This window comes from Pseudochaenichthys georgianus, chromosome 1, assembly GCF_902827115.2.
Source record: "Pseudochaenichthys georgianus chromosome 1, fPseGeo1.2, whole genome shotgun sequence".
NCBI classification, from domain to species: Eukaryota; Metazoa; Chordata; class Actinopteri; order Perciformes; family Channichthyidae; genus Pseudochaenichthys; species Pseudochaenichthys georgianus.
This window is the reverse complement of record NC_047503.1, coordinates 8922155-8941208: the sequence shown is the minus strand read 5'-3', so window position 1 is coordinate 8941208 and position 19054 is coordinate 8922155. Positions and strand designations below refer to the sequence as shown.

The 19054-nt window shown below is 42.4% G+C and overlaps 1 long non-coding RNA gene across 1 annotated transcript; it reads left to right on the top strand.

Annotated features, from left to right (window-relative positions):
* The first annotated feature begins 10883 nt into the window (after window positions 1-10883).
* Window positions 10884-17042, top strand: LOC117455014 (uncharacterized). Its single transcript, XR_004553053.2, has 3 exons — window positions 10884-10953; window positions 14034-14069; window positions 16827-17042. It is a non-coding gene; the product is annotated as an uncharacterized lncRNA (long non-coding RNA).
* Window positions 17043-19054: the final 2012 nt, after the last annotated feature.

The following is a 19054-nucleotide window of genomic DNA, read 5'->3' as shown; positions in this document are numbered from 1 at the left end:
TGTGATATTTTGCATAGGTCAAGTGAAATCATCTTTACACACTAGAAAACTGTAGGAGCGGCAACTTGTTTTGAAATTGAATTTTTGATATCCGATAATGAAGTTGATCTGTTTTCTTTATTCTTCTCTCTTCCCAGCTCCATCCTTCACCATGATCTGTTCCTGCAGGTCCTGCTTGCTAATCATTATGCTCATATGTTTTTACACAATTACAAATAAAGTCAATGTATTGTATGACATGAAGTTGTGCTTCATTCGGAGTCAATAATAAATTAATTCTGCCTTCAACTGCACAATGACTGTGGACTGCACCGACATCCATGTAGCTGCCCCCCAGTAAGATGAACCAAGCAAAGAGGGTCGCCATCATGCCTAAGGACATCCAGCTGGCCCGCTGCATCCGCGAGAGACTTAAACTGACCTGAGACCAGCACACCCAAACACAACGGCTCTTTTAAGAGCCACCTACAGAGAGTTGCAATCCTACGTTATTATAATTATTAAACTGGTTCATGTGTCACTTAGTTTACTGAACCGTGATGAATGAAAGAAATGAGAAGTTACAAAGACATTAATATATATATAATAATAATAATACATTTTATTTCGAGGCGCCTTTCAGGACACCCAAGGTCGCCTTACAGTGCATTTAAAAGTGTTAAAACAGCTAAAACAAAAACGGAACACAATTTAATCGAACCGACAAGGCAATACAGCAGCATAAAAGCATTAAACAGGCCAGACAAGAGTGTGGAGTGATGGAGTGAGAGGGGTATCTGTGACAGCAGGTTGAATGTGTTTTAGAGTGAGTAGGCCAGTTTAAACAGGTGAGTTTTGAGGTGGGATTTGAATGTCGTGATGGAGTCAGACTGTTTGATGTGTGGAGGCAGAGAGTTCCAGAGCCTGGGTGCGGTGCAGCTAAAAGCCCTGGCTCCCGCGGTGCTAAGGCGGGAGGTGGGGACAGTCAGGAGTCCGGCTGAGGATGAGTGCAGGGAGCGGGAGGGGTGTATTCCTGGAGGAGGTTTGAGAGATAGGGGGTGAGGTTGTTGAGGGCTTTGTATGTAAGCAGAAGGTTTTTGTAGACAATCCGGTGCTGAACAGGGAGCCAGTGAAGTTGGATGAGGATGGGGGTGATGTGGTCAGACGATTTGGTACAGGTAATGATCCGGGCAGCCGAGTTTTGAATGATTTGGAGTCTGTTGAGTAGTTTTGTGGGTAGGCCAGAGAGGATAGCATTACAGTAGTCAATCCGAGATGTGACAAATGCATTAACCAGGATTTCGGTGCTGGATTGTGAAAGGGATGGGCGGAGTCTGGAAATGTTGCGGATATGGAAGAAGGCAGTCCGGGTGATGTTTTTTATGTGGGGTGCAAACGAAAGGGTGCTGTCCAGGATGACGCCAAGGCTTTTGACTTGGCTGGTGAAGGATACAGGGAAGCCGTCGATCATGATGCTTGGGAGTGGGGTGGTTAGGATTTTGGAGAGGGTGTTTTTTGAGCCGATGAGCAGGGCCACAGTTTTACTACCATTTAGCTTCAGGAAGTTCCTGCTCATCCAGCTCCTGATATCCTGGAGGCAGGTGGTGAGGGAGGAGGGCGGTGTTGGGTTTGGTTGAGATATAGACTTGCGTGTCGTCAGCATAGCAGTGAAAGTGGATGCCATGGTGACGGAGGATTGTGCCTAGTGGGAGGAGGTAAATGATGAATATGAGTGGACCCAATACTGATTAATATATGAGTAACAGGTCAGTGTAAACACAAGCTTCTGTCAATTATGGATCATTCAAACTATATACAAATAATATGTAATAAAGTTCTAAAATAAGTATTCGGTATATTCCTTGATAGCTTTTGGAGAAGGTTGTTTTTAAGTTTACTAAAATCTATCGTTTCAACTGTTTCACTTTATAAAAAGGAACAGGTGAGTAGAGCATTATTGAGTTTCTTATTCTGTCAGTAAATTATCCAAATGAAATGTTTATCATTATTTTAGTCAACCCTAAACAAATTGATTGTACCTTTTTAATAATGACCTTACATGGTTAAGTTCAATTAACTTCAGAAAATCAAATCTGTTCTGAGAAAAAACTATTAAATGTTTAAAGATAGGAACTTGCCATCCCACTGAAAAACAGTCCGTAGAGATTTAAAGGCGTAGTTGTAGTTCAGTCCAATGTTTCATTTGGATTCATTTCTCCAACAGTCAACTATTTTCATAAAGAATAAATCAAGCCCCCGACCCCCATGCCCCTTCACCAGCTCCAGCACGGTGACAATGGCCTGATGTTGAGGCCACGGCTCTGGCTCAGGTGACAAAAGCCATGCCATGCCACACTGTGCGCCCCTCAGTGCAGAACTGAACCAGTCTACATCCTGAGTGGCGATGTCTCTGGCCAGTGGGTTGTATGTCTCCTCTCACTGTTGGTAAAGTTGAGACACCGGCTGGACTACTTTGGAAGTGCCAGGCTTCCTCCACTGGCACTCAACATCTGTGGAGCTGATCTGCCACATGGCACATATTGCCAATGCTGCAGCGTGGCTGCATTTGTACATCCCCCGTGCACAATCTCAGACAGCGCTCTGCATCGCGCCATCGTCTCCCATGCAGATCTGTACAAATAAAGTAAGTACCATGTTTGTTAGCATGCTATAATAGATTGAATGAGCAATAATACAAGGATGGTCCGGATCTGGGGGTGGGAGGGGTTATTTTTCCATAGTTTTGTCCTCTTGTCTGATTGTTTGTTTTTTCTGTATTTTTTGTAATTTGTGTTGTACTGGTTGTGATTGTACATTGTATTTTTCTAAATGTGTATGAATACATTTTTGAAAAACATTTGATCAACAATAAAAAAGGATTTGGTCAGGATCTAGACTCAGTGTGTAGTTTATTAATTAATCAATGCGCTCTACATTAGGAAAACACATACCAGTGTACCAGAGGGAGTCACACACAGTTGTGCCTGGATAACCAAACAAATTGACAAAATAACCAAAACCCTTGAATCTACACACAGCAAATAAACTCAAATGACACAACGAGATGTAAAAGGAGATCACACATACAGTATAGTCGATATAAAACTGGCCGCTTCAATCTGAAGAGCAACTAAAACAAAACACGGGAGTTTACCTTGTTCTTGTGAACACTAATGTTATCCACAGCATACACAGAGACCACGAAGTTCTAAAGGAGAACACTAGTTCCTGAAACAAAACACGTTCATGTACCTTGTTAGCTAATGTTAGCTAGCTGACATTAACGTTACACATTGCACTCATATTACTCACCAACATCTTGTAAAGCCGGTCCCGCTGCTCTTACAGAACCGACTAACTCCCCTTTCGTGTATGTACAGCTCTCAACGTGTCCAGACTTGTAGTGATGTTCACCTCGTTTTATACTTGTATTCTCATTCTGAAAGACACAGGTGAAATGTGCTAACGTGACGGCCGTCTTTGTGATGGTGACGCGTATTGTGCGAGACCAAGAGACCTGTAGTTCACTGAGCGGTTTCACACAAAAAAAATTGTAACTTCACAGTTTTACGACACATTTTTATTTTTTTGACTTGCAAAATATTCTTTTAAATTGACAAACATCATATGTGTCATTCGTGGCACAATTCAAACGGGATCAAAAGATAACCTTTCTCTCTCCATTGACTTCAATGTATAATTTTACGCTTCCGGGGTCCCATGGAGGCTCCCGGAAAGGGAGGGACTTCGCCTCTCTATAGTGAAAATTACTTTAGCAACACATTCATCGCAAGAAGTGTAACAAAAGTCAAGGCCGCAGATTCGTCAATGTATACACAGAGCAGATTCGTGAAGTTGTAATGACTGATTTGAGAGGTTGTAATAACCAAGTTGCAGTTGTAATAGAAAATATATTTAAAAATTATATATTTTTCTGTAAGTGAACATTTGATTTGAAGAAAACATTTTTCTACAAGCTACAAAACTTTTTTTTCTTTCTGTGGCTTGACATTTGGTTCACAGATACAAGTGTAAATGTATGGACTAGGGCTGTCAAGTTAACGCGTTAATAACGCGTTAACAACAAAAAAGCAACAAAAAATGAACGCCACTAATTATTTTAACGCGATTAACACATGTGTATTTTTTTTCCTCGGCCGCCCCGTAGTTTCAAAGCGCATCGAGTTTAAAATACCTTCTACAAGCTGATGCTGACAGCCCTGCTCCTGCCGCCCGCTTGTGGCAGACTACACTTCCACGCTCACCGGCAGGCACCGACTGGCTATTGGGAGGACCGGGAGGGTGTGTGTGAGCGAGAGAGACCTTCCGTGCATTGTTGTTGTTAGCATGTGGTGCTAGCTAGCTGCGCTAACGGATATAAGGAGCTGTTTAAATGAAAACAGAGGAGCGACATTTCGCCACAACTGCGCCGAGCACTTGACTTTATGCAGGAAGCCAGACAGTGGGACATTGTACGAAAAGTCAGCACACTCAGCACGGATATTGCGCAACATGATTGCAGCGTCCAGGCAGCTCACACACACACACACACACACACACACACACACACACACACACACACACACACACACACACACACACACACACACACACACACACACACACACACACACACACACACACACACACACACACACACACACACACACACACACACACACACACCATTTGTATTGTATTGTATTATTGTATGAGAGAGGTTCCAGGTTGAATTGAGGCGATTATTTGTAATGTTCAGAGGTTGTTGTTTAATATTCATGAGAATATTTGTCATTGTTCAAATGATAATAAACATTAGCATAAAGCATATTTGTCCACTCATATGTTGATAAGAGTATTACAAACTTGAAAAATATTCCTCTAAGGTACATTTAGAACAGATCAAAAATGTGCGATTAATTTGCGATTAATCGCGATTAACTATGGACAATCATGCGATTAATCGCGATTACATATTTTAATCGACTGACAGCCCTAGTATGAACACAAGCTCAGATTTCTTTTCTGCAAGTGTTCACATCAGGTTTTAAAGCTCTCGCATTTTGCACAATATCTACCATCATATATGTCAGCTTAAAGCAGTGGAAATAATGAACTGTACAAGATTGTGTGCCGAAATGTTGGTTTATTTCAGTCAGCAGCTCAGATAATTTTACTATTGTATGCTACACAATCTGACATTTGCCAACAATGAAACATAGTGTACGTCTGGGGGTGGATCAAAATACAGTCTTTATAGTTGTAAAATTGGTTTTGGAGACAAAAGTTGAATCCCTATAATGGATATATTACATTTGAATATATAACTATTCTATAATGAATGTATCCACATTACATTTACAATGCATGTCATTCAGCTGGAACAATAAACCATGAAGTTTGAGATGGAAGATGTCTGCTGCTGAGATCAACTGTGAGCTTGTTTCACCATTTGGGAGCCAGAATAACAAACAGGTGTCATTTTTGGAGGGTTACCTGGGTCCCAATCACAGTGAGGTCGTAGCCTGCCCATTGGCTGATGCGGAGCAAAGTGCACATGCTGCTCGTTACACAGTGGGGAGTGGGGCAGGGAGTACCCAAATGCATTAAATACAATGGAGGCAGGTATAACAAAAACGAAATTAAGCTTTATTGAACTAAAGCTGATTGGAAAAACTGAAAAAACACAAATATGACCAGGCAATGACATAAAAAGCTTAGTAAAATAAACAAAACAAGGAACAATCCGGGATGACACTGAGGAACACAGGTAGGACATTCATGGGAGGCACACAATGAAAAACGAACTGACAGAGAACACTAGGCAAGACAGAGATATATGTTCACAGGACTAACAGCGACAAGTCACAGCTGGAGAGGACAGGCAAAAACACAAGGGCAGCAGGTGATGAGACACAGGTGGGTCGGATAAGGGCGTGGCGCATCTATGGTTTTTCCAACCCAGTATATCCCACGACATGTCAATTTGACAGCTATTGTCGCTACAAAGTATATTGATGAAAGCAACCAATATGTTGCCAGTATTTGAGTGTATAGTATGTACTTTGTTACTTTGCCCAAGACCTCTGTAATGTTTTTCACCATGGCTTACATTTGGCTGAAAAACAGCCCATATCGTTTTTTTCCAAGCTACAGTGGACGTGACTGTGTCAGCATTGTTAACGTGGGGACGTTCTCTTTATAAATCAATTACGCAGAGCTATGCTTATTTGGAAATGGGCGTGGTTGAAGCTAAACTAGGTTTAAAAAACTATAGTAAAGCAGGAACAAAAACACAAACACTGGATGTAAAGACATGACACAACACAAGGACAACATACATTTCAATGTCTTACCTTAAAAAAAGAAAGAAGGAAATAATTAGACAGGTGAAGTGGATTATTTATTTTTTACACAGAAAAGTTAGTTCATGCTACATATGAAGCGGACTCAGCAGTTGGGGTGACTACTATTTTTCCCATTAAACAGACAAATACAACATAAAACATACTTGATTAAAACTGGATGGAGCAACAATACTTGTCTTTGTTATGCTTTGCCAACTTTCCTCAACTTAGGTTAGGTTTACATAGATGTTTTATTTCTCCAAACAGCAGGTTATTTTACACTTGATATACTGTTCTCGTTGTCATTTTTTCAACACCCTTCACAAATTAAAAGTTTATATAAACTTTAACCTCCACACACTTATTTCAAAATGATAACTGTTCTAGCATCCCCAGCTTAAGGTTTGATGTGTTTGGGATGGGTTTCCTGATTTGAAGAATGTCTTCTTAGCCGGTCGGTGTCTTGTTTTCTTTTTTTAGCAAATGATTATGAAAACATGGGACCAGTAAGAAACAGTTTGACCTCTTAAGTAGTTTTACTATGAGTAAAAGTATTAGTAGTAGAATCAAATGAAAGTGTATTTACATAGCCTAATCACAAAACACGTCTGCCTCAGTGGGTTTTACAGATAAACAAACATGAATGACAGTGCTAAAAGATAAATTAAATTACCAGAAAACAATGAAAAGACAAGATAGTGTAAAATAGATAACAAATAAACACAATGAAATACCATAACATGTTGGACCCAGGAGGACAAACATAGTGAATAATCTGAAACGAGCTCTAACTATGAGGTTTATTACTATGTAAGGTCTTCTACAAGCAGTAAGCATTAGCTAAATGTGTTTTTCATTCTGGGCCTTGGTCTAAAATACAAAGTCTTTGCACTGAGTGAGGTCATAGGAGGATGTGTCATTGAGGGAAGGCCAGTATTTTCTAATAACAAAGGGATAAGAGCACAATATTGTGTTTTCTTTTAGGTGCTTGCCACACGAGGACAATAACGGACCGCACTCGTTATCAAAAAAGTCTTCCGTCCACACGCAACAGGCACCAGAAACGTGTCCATTCACACAAGACCGCTCGAAAGCACTGAAGACGCTGTAGTACATATGCCAGCCCTGTAAGTGGCGCTGTAGAATAAGACTTCCCGCGCATGGTTGCCATGGTTGCCCTTCTGTTTATTCTCCGCTGTGGACGGTCTGGCTCTTTTTCTCCCTCCTCGAGGCAAGCGTTTGCTCCTGCTGCTTTAAATCTCTCCGGTAGTCCACCAGCAGATGAAGAACACCCACCTCTCCGCCTCTTCCAAGGGACGAGGGGACCGTGCAGCAGAGTCTCAGTTAAACATTTTTTTCGCCGGTCAACATGTCCGTTAAAGTTTAAATCTTCCGGACAAAACTAGAAAAGTGCCGGTCAAAGGTCTTCTTGTATTAAGCTTTAAAACAAATTGATAACGACTCTATATAATAATATAAGAATAAAAAACGGAGCCTCTCTTTTCCTTCCCCTCTTCTGAGAGCCCAGCAGCTGATCTCTGAGCAGGAGAGGTGGGGAGAGGCAGGGCTATTGCATCATCGTTATCAGGACATGATCGTATAGGCGTTGCCGCCCCAGAGCGTTTCGTTTGCAGATCTACCCACCTAGGGTTATCGTTATCGTTTTCTGTGTTGGCCTTGCGTGGCCGAACCTGGATTACTCCATTCAACACATCCACCCCAGCAGCTCTCTCCATAGCATATTCCTTCCCCCATACACCCAGACCCACTGGCAGAGGAGGTGGCACTGGTCTCCTGCTCTCTCCCAAATGGAGCTTTTCCCTCTTCAAGCTACCTAACTTCACTCCTTCCACCTTTGAATTCCATGCCGTCACAGTAACCCATCCTATACAATTAACCATTGTTGTTCTCTACCGTCCACCAGGCGCCTTGGGGGACTTCTTGGAGGAATTAGATAATCTCCTCTCACACATCCCTGAATCTGGCCCTCCGGCTGTACTTCTAGGAGACTTCAACCTCCAGACGGGGAAGATAGACAAACCAACATCTCTGTTAACCGCCTTTGCTTTCTCACTGTCTCCGTCCCCACCAACTCATAAAGCTGGCAATGTCCTTGATCTCATATTCTCAAGGAACTGCGCTACTTCTAACCTCTCTGTAAACCCGCTCCACACATCCGATCACTTCTTCATTTCATTCTCTATACCCCTTTCCAAACATAACAAACTAATCTCTTCTCATCCTGCACCTGTCCGCCGTAACCTCCGTTTCCTCCTCTACCTTTGCCTCACCGGTGCTCTCAGCCCTCCCTTCCTCTGACTCGTTCCAACTCCTGCCTCCAAACTCTGCTGCAGAAACTCTCCTCTCTACTCTCTCTGTCCTCTCACATCTCGGCAGGCTCGTCAGTCCCCTCCTGCTCCCTGGCTAAATGACGCACTGCGTGCTAATAGAACCGTCCTTAGGGCAGCAGAGCGGAAACGGTGGAAATCCAAACACCGCGACGACCTCCTAACCTATCTGGCTCTCCTCTCCTCTTTCTCTGCTTCGATCTCTCAGGCAAAAAGCACTTTCTTTCAAGATAAGATCCAATCTTCATATTCCAATCCTAAAAACTATTTTCCATCTTCTCCACCCTCTTGGACCCTCCCAAAGCCCCTCCCCCTCCTCACTTCTGTCAAGCGACTTTGTTAACCACTTTGAAAAAAAGGTTGATGATATTCGCTTTTCTTTTTCTGACTCACCTTTACTCACCGATGTGTCACCCGACCCTCCTTCCAACCGCACACTAACCTCCTTTTCCCCTCTCTCGCCAAGTGAGGTTCTTACCCTCATTACCTCTGCCCGCCCTACCACCTGTCCTCTGGACCCTATCCCTTCAAACCTCCTTCAGACTATCGCTCCTGATATTCTACCTTTTCTCACCCATTTCATCAACACTTTTCTAACTTCTGGTCACTTTCCAAACAGTCTCAAGGAGGCAAGAGCAAACCCTCTCCTAAAGAAACCCACTCTCAACCCGTCTGATGTTATACACTACAGGCCTGTCTCTCTACTCCCGTTCCTGTCTAAAACACTTGAACGCGCTGTCTTTAAACAACTCTCCTGCTATCTCCATCAGAACAACCTTCTGAATCTGCACCAGTCTGGTTTCAAGGCAGGTCACTCCACAGAAACTGCCCTCATTGCTGTCACTGAGGAACTGCACACTGCCAAAGCAGCATCCCTCTCCTCTGTCATCATCCTTTTGGACCTGTCTGCTGCATTCGACACGGTGAACCATCAGATCCTCCTTCGCACTCTCCAAGAACTTGGAGTTTCAGGCTCTGCACTTTCCCTCCTCACCTCATACCTCAAAGACCGTACCTACAGGGTAACTTGGAGAGGGTCCGAGTCCGACCCTTGTCAATTAACTACAGGGGTCCCTCAGGGCTCTGTTCTTGGTCCCCTCCTCTTCTCCCTGTGCACAAACTCGCTCGGATCTGTCATTAGCCCGCATGGTTTTTCATACCACTGCTACGCTGACGACACCCAATTAATTCTGTCCTTTCCCCGCTCAGAGACCCAGGTCGTCGCACGCATCTCTGCTTGTTTAGCTGACATCTCTCAGTGGATGTCCGCTCATCACCTCAAGCTCAACCTTGACAAGACTGAACTGCTTTTCCTTCCGGGAAAAGATTGTGCCACTCTTGACCTGACTATCAACATCGGCACCTCTGTTGTTTCCCGACCCAGACTGCAAGGAATCTGGGTGTGATCCTAGATAACAACCTGTCCTTCACTGCAAACATCGCTGCTACAACCCATTGCTGCAGATACATGCTTTACAACATCAGGAAGATACGTTCCCAGCTGACCCAGAAAGCTACGCAGGTTCTGGTCTAGGCTTTCGTCACCTCACGCCGAGACTACTGCAACTCCCTCCTGGCTGGTCTACCTGCATGTGCCATCCGACCTCTGCAGCTCATCCAGAATGCAGCGGCTCGTCTGGTCTTCAACCTTCCTACATTTTCCCACACCACTCCGCTCCTCCGCTCCCTTCACTGGCTTCCGGTAACTGCTAGAATTCACTTCAGGACACTGGTACACTGTAAAACATCACAGCCCCATTTAGTTATGTCAAGTTACATTGTCTCTTCAATTCAAAGAGCTCTGACAAGTTTTTGATTTTTAACTCAGCTTTTCTAGTTTTAGAAGGTTAAACTTACATGTATTCACTGTCTTGACAATTTAAACATTTTGTCACATTGACTCAACTTGCCTTAGCAAGTTATCAGTTGAAAAAAGAAACAAAAGAAAAAGGCGGGAAGGCAGGTTTGAGAGCTACAGAACAAAATGTATGCTTCCACATTTGAGTTTTAAAAAAAAAAACTCCTCCCTAAACTGAATGCAATGTTTAAGCATGGATGTAATCAACTGGTATAATCTAAAGATGTCATGTTTTAATTCGGACTAAAGACACATTTTTGATCTAAATGAGAGGACTACTGCCGCTGGCGGAGGAACTCTGTGAACCTGCAGCGGTGATCCAACGGAGGCGGAGTGATACATTAACCTACAGTCTGAAACACCGGCTAGGACCGTTACGGTTACGGAGGGCATTTTATTTCTGCTGCAAGACAGTAAGGAGGTAAGTTTTAATGATTTCAAAACCTTTAATTCTTTGCCTGCTACTACTACGGTTTGAAAGAAATAAAGAGTATGAAGTTATCTGTGGACGTTGTGCTTACTAATATTGATAGAAAGCTAAAAAACATTAAAGTGTAAGCAAATGGGTTTGTTTTTAACTGTTAATATTTGATTTTAATTATGAGCTACTAAAGTTATTAATTTACTTCGACATTTAGGTTTGCTTTGACAATTAAGTGGTAAGTTTGCTAGCTTAAATTGCCATTAGCAATGTTCGCTGTCAGCTAGCTACACAGTCAGGGATAAGGGAGCGATACTGTGTCACTTTTAATGGCTGTGCGTGCACTTTGGGTTTAATATTGACCAGTAAAAAATACAATTTATTATGAACTGTATACACTTCAAGACGTGTAATAATGTGGCGCATGCTGCAGACCCTGGAGGCAACTCAAATGTTTGGAGAGAGATCTACCTTGTCTCCTTTTTTCGCTCTGCGTTTGTGTATGTGTGGGGGGGGGGCAGGGCAGAGGAGACACGGAGACGACATTAGCCGCGTTCACACTGCGGTACTTTTCCCACAAAGGTTCATGCGAACTCTTTAGTTTGCATGAACTAAGTACAGATCGCGTTCACACCAGAAAAAGTCCCTGGGGGTGGATTATGAAGCCGCTGACGTCACTTCTTCTTCCTCTGCTTTGAGTTTACTGGCAGGCTGCAAACCACTTCACGGCGTATACTGCCGCCCAAAGTCCCCGGCCGGAAGTCCCCGGAGTTGGGGACTGGCTTCAGTAGAAGCTGCTGAGAGTCCCAGCAGCTTCTACTGAAGCCTTCCGAGTAAATCGCCAGAACGCCGACACCTCCTCATCTCCACCGCTCCCATGTTTTATTTTGTGTTGCCATAAGTTAGTCTCTCTGCGTTTCTGCGCTGGGCTAATGCTAATAATGCTAATGCGAGGATAATAAAATCGCGGCTTCACAAAACTTTTTGGGAGTTTTACGGGGCGTGGTTTGCAATCCGCCCAGCCAATCAAGAATATAGCTCTTTTCTCACAAAAGACTCACTCGAAAGTCCCTGCTCTCTAGCAGGGACTTTCGAGGGGGTAAAAAGGTTCGCATGAACTACTTTTAGTACCGGCTCTTTTTGGTGTGAACGCGATCATGAACTAAGTTCGCATGAACCTTTGTGGGAAAAGTACCGCAGTGTGAACGCGGCTATTTGTTTTGGGTTTTCGTGTGTCTGATATTCAAACTATTACTTTATAAGTTTAAGTATCATACCAAAATGTCATGAGAGTAGCTTAGCTTTTTCGGGAATAGTGCGGTGCGTAATGTACGTAGTGTGTGGGCATCCAAGAGCAGATGAGAGAGCGTCGGGAGCTGGGTGGGGCGTAGAGAGAGGGATAGCAGCAGGTACGCGGGAAGTCAGGGAGATGGGTCTGTCTGCAGACCGCAGCAAGGAGGCGTTTCCTATAGGGGCGTTTCCTATAGGGGCGTTTCCTAACTTTTTTTATCCAGCTGCTTTTATAAATCCTTGCAGAAGAAGTCATTGTTCTAGTGATGGGAATTCCGGCTCTTCTTGCTGAGCCGGATCATTTGGCTCACCAAGAAGAGCCGGCTCTTTCGGCTCCCAAAGGGCTCTTCAGTTTACCACATATTATACCTTTTAATTAAATCAAATGTAGCGCTGTTTTGACTAATGATTTATATGTGTACACATATATCACTTAAATTATTCAAGACATCCTTTGTACTAAAGTATTCAAAAGTAAAAATTACATGTTTAATATAAATTATTTGCCGTGGCCAATTGTTTTCATTGCATTTACAGACCCGTGTAACTCTCTGATACCACCCAATTAATGTTGACTTGCTTGTAGAACCACGCTACACAAAACAGATGGCAACACCTATAAAAACTATTTAAAAAAAGGGGCTACTGTATCAACCTATATAAAGTATATAAATATAGTTTTTCTCCCTGCAGGAGAGGGGAGCGTGCTTTGAGATCAACTGCTAGGCTGCAGCGGGGAGAAGAGGGGGACAAAAAGTAGGAAGAGAAGTAATGGGTCAGAAACCCTCCTTTTTACGCAGCGGTCCAGACATAGACATCATAGCTACGGCGACATATATTCAGTTGCCAGTTACTTTTGGCATTAGGGCAGGGATATCTTTCAAGGTTTGACATAATGAATTGTGCTACTTTTAAAGCAAGCAACGATGTTTTCAAATCTGTAGTCAAAAAGCTCCTCAAAAACATTATAGAAGCAGTTCCTGCCGTTGTTACGTTAGTTCAAACAGTAACAACGGACTACTTTTCTTAGCGGATGCATGTCAATTTAAATCAATACAAAAAACTATTTTTTAAATCAATAAAATCTTTTTCTAAATCCATAAAAGCATTTCAATTATTATTGGGAGTCATGTCGTTACTTTGTTGAGAATGTGGCCATGTGTAATAAGCGGGATAATGTCCACATTGCACATTGCATAATGTGCCTTCATGCCGATCTAGATCCCTCCGCAAAAACAAAACAAAAAACGTCTCGTTCGCGGGCGAGAGCCGGCTCCCGTCGTTCACTATAGGAAACGCCCCTATAGGAAACGCCTCCTTGCTGCGGTCTGCAGACAGACTCTATTGAAGTCAGGGGGGCTAGTGGAGCCTCACAGCGGCGAAACTGTGGTGCGCTGTAGGTGCGCTTCAGATGAGGCTCCCTCCGCAAAATGAGCCACATTTTGCCTCACCTCAGTCTGCTTCTGCGTGATCTGCGTATAAGGAGGGGCGGCCCTGTATAATAACGTAATATTAAAAACACAACAAACAGTGACATCTTTGACCGCTCTGCTGCATGAAACTCGCTACTGCTGTGGTATGATTTGAAGACATAGGGGGCAACTTCCATTAAAAATGTAACCTGAACACTGGAACGTACATTTGAATCACCCCGAGCATAATTGTCTTTATTGTAATTTTTTTTGCCATTTTTTTCATCTCTGCTGATATGAAAACATAAATGCTGATACCAATATATTTGTGGAAGGTCAATATCAAGGTAAATAACGTGCATTTATGTTGTGTTACAGGTGTGAACGAGCATGTCCAGTTCATGAAGTGGAAATGTAAGTTTTGTACGTTCTCCTCCAATTGGCAAGGAAGAATAATTCAGCATTATAAACAGCGTCACGGACATCATCGAAGGTGTTCAGGCCTTGTCTGTATTTATGAAGACTGTTTGAACAGCTTTCAAACCCAAGCTTTACTTAAAAAACATTTGAAAGAACATGTTAAAGAAGCTAACAAATGTGTGTCAAAATTATGCTGTGATTTGTGTTCATTCTCAGAGCCTAGTGACATTAACACATATTTTGCTCATTTAAAGACTCATTTGAGGAACAGGGAAACAGTTAAATGTCCATTCGTAGACTGCTCATTCAAGTCGAGTATACTATCAACCTTTACTGCTCATAGAAGCCGCTATCATAAATGTTCCACCCTAAATAGTCTTAGACCAGGGCTTTGTGTACAGCATGGACATACAAATACTGTAATCGGGGAGGATTCTGTTTCTGATACTGAGGCATCACCTTCATATGATTCTCTACCTGGTGCTGAAGGTCTTCTTGAAAATAGAGAGACCATTAAAAATAAGTTTGCATCCTTATTCCTCCGCATGCAAACCATTTTACATGTTTCTAATTCAGCAATACAGGAAGTAATTGATGAGTTATTTGACATTGGAGAACTTGCTGATCAAAATATCAAAGAAATTATACAGAAGGTTTTGGAGGAAAATAACTGTGTAGTTGATGCCTCTGTTGTTACAGAATTGTCTGATGAAATACAATCTTTAAACCCACTGACATTTCTTTCAAGACAGGGACCTTTGGGCACAGAGCGTAAAAGGCAGTCATTTTATAAAAAAAACTTTACAGTCATTGAACCCGTCGAGTATGTGCTAAATGTACAAGAAAAAAACCATTCATTTGTTTATGTTCCTATTTTAGAGCTGTTAAGTAAGTTGTTTGAAAGAACTGAGATTCTTCAATCATTACAGAAGTCAACGGGAAGACGGGAAGGTCATTACAGTTCATTTCAAGATGGTGAAAACTTTAAAGAAAACAAACTTCTCACTGAAGAATTAGGAATTGCTCTTGGCTTATACATTGATGATTTTGAAGTTTGTAATCCGTTGGGGACTTCAAAAAGAAACACAAAGTGTGTGGCATTTATTGGGTGTTATCCAACATACCATTAACATTTAGATCAACATTATCAACAATTTATCTAGCTATATTGTGCAAAACTGTACACTTAAAACAATATGGTTACGGCAAGGTTTTGGAACCACTGATAAGAGATCTTGAGCATTTAGAGACCATCGGTATATTTGTACAAGGACTTGGTTCTTATGTGAAAGGTACTGTTTTGTATGTGTCTGCTGATAACTTAGGTGCACACTCACTTGCTGGATACCAAGAGTCTTTCAATGTGGAGAAATGTTGCAGATTTTGTTTGGCTAGCCGTGCAGATATTCAGAAGTATGATGTCAGAAGTGGGACTTTTACTTTGAGAACACCACATTTGTATGATGAAGCTGTTAATGTGCTCAAGACAACTGATGCCTCATGTGTTGATGGTTTAAAAAGAGACTGTCCTTTAAGAAGACTTGCTCACTTTCATCCTGCAAAAGGGTTTCCACCTGATTTTCTTCATGATTTGTTCGAAGGAATTGTACCTGTGGAACTGTGCATGTGTCTTTCAGATCTGATTTGAAGTATTTCACTTTGAATGACCTTAATGAAAGGATAGGATCATTCCCTTTTCAGTTTAATGACAAAACTAACAGGCCTCAAGCAATACATGCAAACTTTTCCAAAAATGGAACTATTGGTGGCAATGGACATGAGAACTGGGCACTTTTGAGATTCCTTCCACTGCTGATCGGCCACCGAATTCCAGAAAGTGAAAAAACCTGGTCTGTGATCCTTGAACTGAAAGACATTGTGGAGCTACTATCCAGCCCCTCATTCACAACAGAAACCCTGTGCTACCTACAAGCAAAAATCTCTGACCACAGACAGTTGCTATTGGAAATATTTCCTGGTACAAGATTACGTCCCAAGCATCATTATCTTGAACATTATCCTGTACTGATCAAGAAATTTGGTCCACCAATTGAGTTCTGGACAATAAGATTTGAGGCCAAACATTCTTTCTTCAAACAGGTGGTTCGCAATACTGGCAACTTCAAAAATATTCTGCACACTTTAGCCACAAGACATCAGCTGATGTTGGCATATTATTTGGAGATGCCAACAATTTTCAAACCAAGCATTGAGACTGGGAAATCATCAATCGTATCTGTGGACATCTTAGATGTTGCTATCAGAGAGGCCTTAAGGAGTAAGTTTCAAGATCTGAACTCTGTTTCTCTCACCTCCACTGTTTACTTAAATGGGACAAAATATTCGAAAGGAATGGTGCTCTCAGTTGGACGGACAAGTGGACTGCCAGATTTTAGGAGAGTACTCGATATCTGTGTAGTGGATTGCTGCATATCATTCATTATGGAACTATTCACAGCAGCCTTCGTGATTCATCTCGGGTGTTTCCAACTTGCCAGAAGAGACCCTGCAGTGACTGTGGTTGTCGAGCCTGACAATCTGAATGACTACACCCCTCTTGCTGCATACCTTGTGGAAGGAAAGCTGCTTGTCACTCCAAGGACATTCATGTTCAATTAAGGTAAAGTTGGACTGGGAAGTGTTTTTTTAGTGTCTTCCGTAAATTGTATTACGTGCAACTTATTTTCAATTCACTTCCAGTGTTTATTTCCTGATGATAAAGTGTTTTCTATATTGTTCACTGTGTTTCAGCTGATGCAGACACCTCAATGATGCTTCTCAGAGTTATCCTCTCACCTGAAGATATAAGGCGGGTCACCCTAGAAGATGTTCCCTCATCAGTTGATGATCTGTGTGCAAAACTGCGCAACACTCTTGGTCTCCGAGGGAACTTCATTTTACAGTTTGAAGATTCGGACTTTGGGAATCAGCTCTGCAATTTGACAGACATTAAGGAGCTACCAGCGGAACGAGCCACTCTGAAGGTTTTGTTCATATCTTCTGAGGTGGTTTCTGACTCAACACTGGATACTGTAAGCTTTGATTCCCCAAGTAGCAGTCAATCGACAGAATGGCCCGATCCTTTTGTTGTTCCAGCTTTCTCCCATGATGTTGAGTATCAGCTGAGAGCAGCAAATGATGCGTATGCCCAGGATGAAACTGTGATGGTCATCTCAAAGGGTGTGAAAAGTGAAATACTGGACAGACTTGCGGATATCATATCTAAAATCACAGCCTATCCCAACAAAGACCACTATGAAAGTGTAGCAAAAGCTCTTGTTGCAAAGCACCCATGTCTCAAAGAGCCAGGGTCAGGTAGAGGGTGGTATTGCTGGGTATTTAGTTTGAGATTCAAGATGGGCAATTACCGTCAGAGAATGATGGCAGCTGGATGCCCTGAAGTTCTTAAATAAAAGAAAAAGGGGCGAGGAAAACCACAAGCCAGTCAAAAAGTCAAAAAAAGGAGAGATCCACTACCTGCCAGAGCCACCTGAGGGACAGACTACTGGGAAGTCAGAGAAAGATCGCAATACCATGGCACTGGAAGTGCAGAAGAAGGACTCCGATTTACAGCTTCTGGGTGAACTGATGATCGCAACATTCTCACAGCGAAGAAAGGAGATCATCGGTGATGAGCCACTGATCTCTGCTGTCATGGAGAGATGGCCTGCATTGTTTGGTCAGAGACAGGTAATCCTTTGCTAATCGAGTGCAGTTTGTGCAATTGTTTACTTCTACACAATATATTTTTGTACCTTCAGCTATAACACAAAAATAAAAAGGGCATATTTTACTACAAGATGAATAATTCTACTTAAAGGGATAGTGGAAATTGAACCACAAATAGTTTCGTTTTAACTTATATACAAGCATAATTACGTACCAAAACAATCACACCTGATTAAAAATATATAATAATTGCCTTACGCATGTTAGAAGCACTTTATTGCAGCTTCCCCGAACTTTTTTAGAAACGAAATGATGAGTCAGCCAAACCGGAAGTGAGGAAAACTCAGGAAGACGAAACAATAACAAACCATGGCGTCTATGCAGAATGAACGTGGAAGGGCAAATATACCAGACAAAGAAGAAGGATTGTACGAGGTATCCAGTGATGATAGCGAGTCAGAAACATCCTCTCGGCTTTCCTGCGAAAATGTAGTTTTAGGAACTGAATCTGAATCCGGTTCAGTAAGCGACGATGGTGAGAATATTGAGCCAGACGATGGACCATTACGTCCTTATTTGTTCGAGCCCGAGGAGATGGAGTTAGTTCACGGCATGGGCAATGGCGAGGATGACCAGGACCAGGCGCCAGATGATGCACCCCTACGCACAAATAATCTTGACTGGTAGGTCCCTAAGCATAGCTCACGCTAGGCGCTATATTATATATTGCAAAAGTTGGCATGCATGCACTGTAGGCCTATGGCTATGCCCGAGGATGACTGCATGTAGGGTACATTTCATAACATACCAGGGTCAGGTTCACATAAATTATCTTGTCACATTTATTATTGTATATGTAACAGCCTTATGGGCATTAATTACATGAATAAATGTAAATGAATTGTATACTAGCATGATATACAGCTAGAGCCAATCGGTCTTTTGACGTAGTATGGTCCTAATCCTAGGCTAGCCAGGCTGCCTGTCAAGTGTAGGCTGTACTCACAGTACTGTTAGTCTATCATGTCTATATGATGACTGTAGTGTACACATTCGACACTGTGTACCGGATTATCGGATGACGAGGCCTCCGGGCGCCTAATCGACAGGCAATAAATGGCGTTGTACACAATGGTACAGGCTAACGATGCATTAAATCAGCCAGAAAACATAATAAAATACTCGTGCCTCGTCCAATGTTTGTGCCCGTCTTCCTTTGTTTTCGTCATCACCCGAAGATTCCCGAAGTATTTCGTTTCATTGAGAGGGCGTGGTCGGGAGCAGTAAAATTGAAAATAAAATGAAACTAG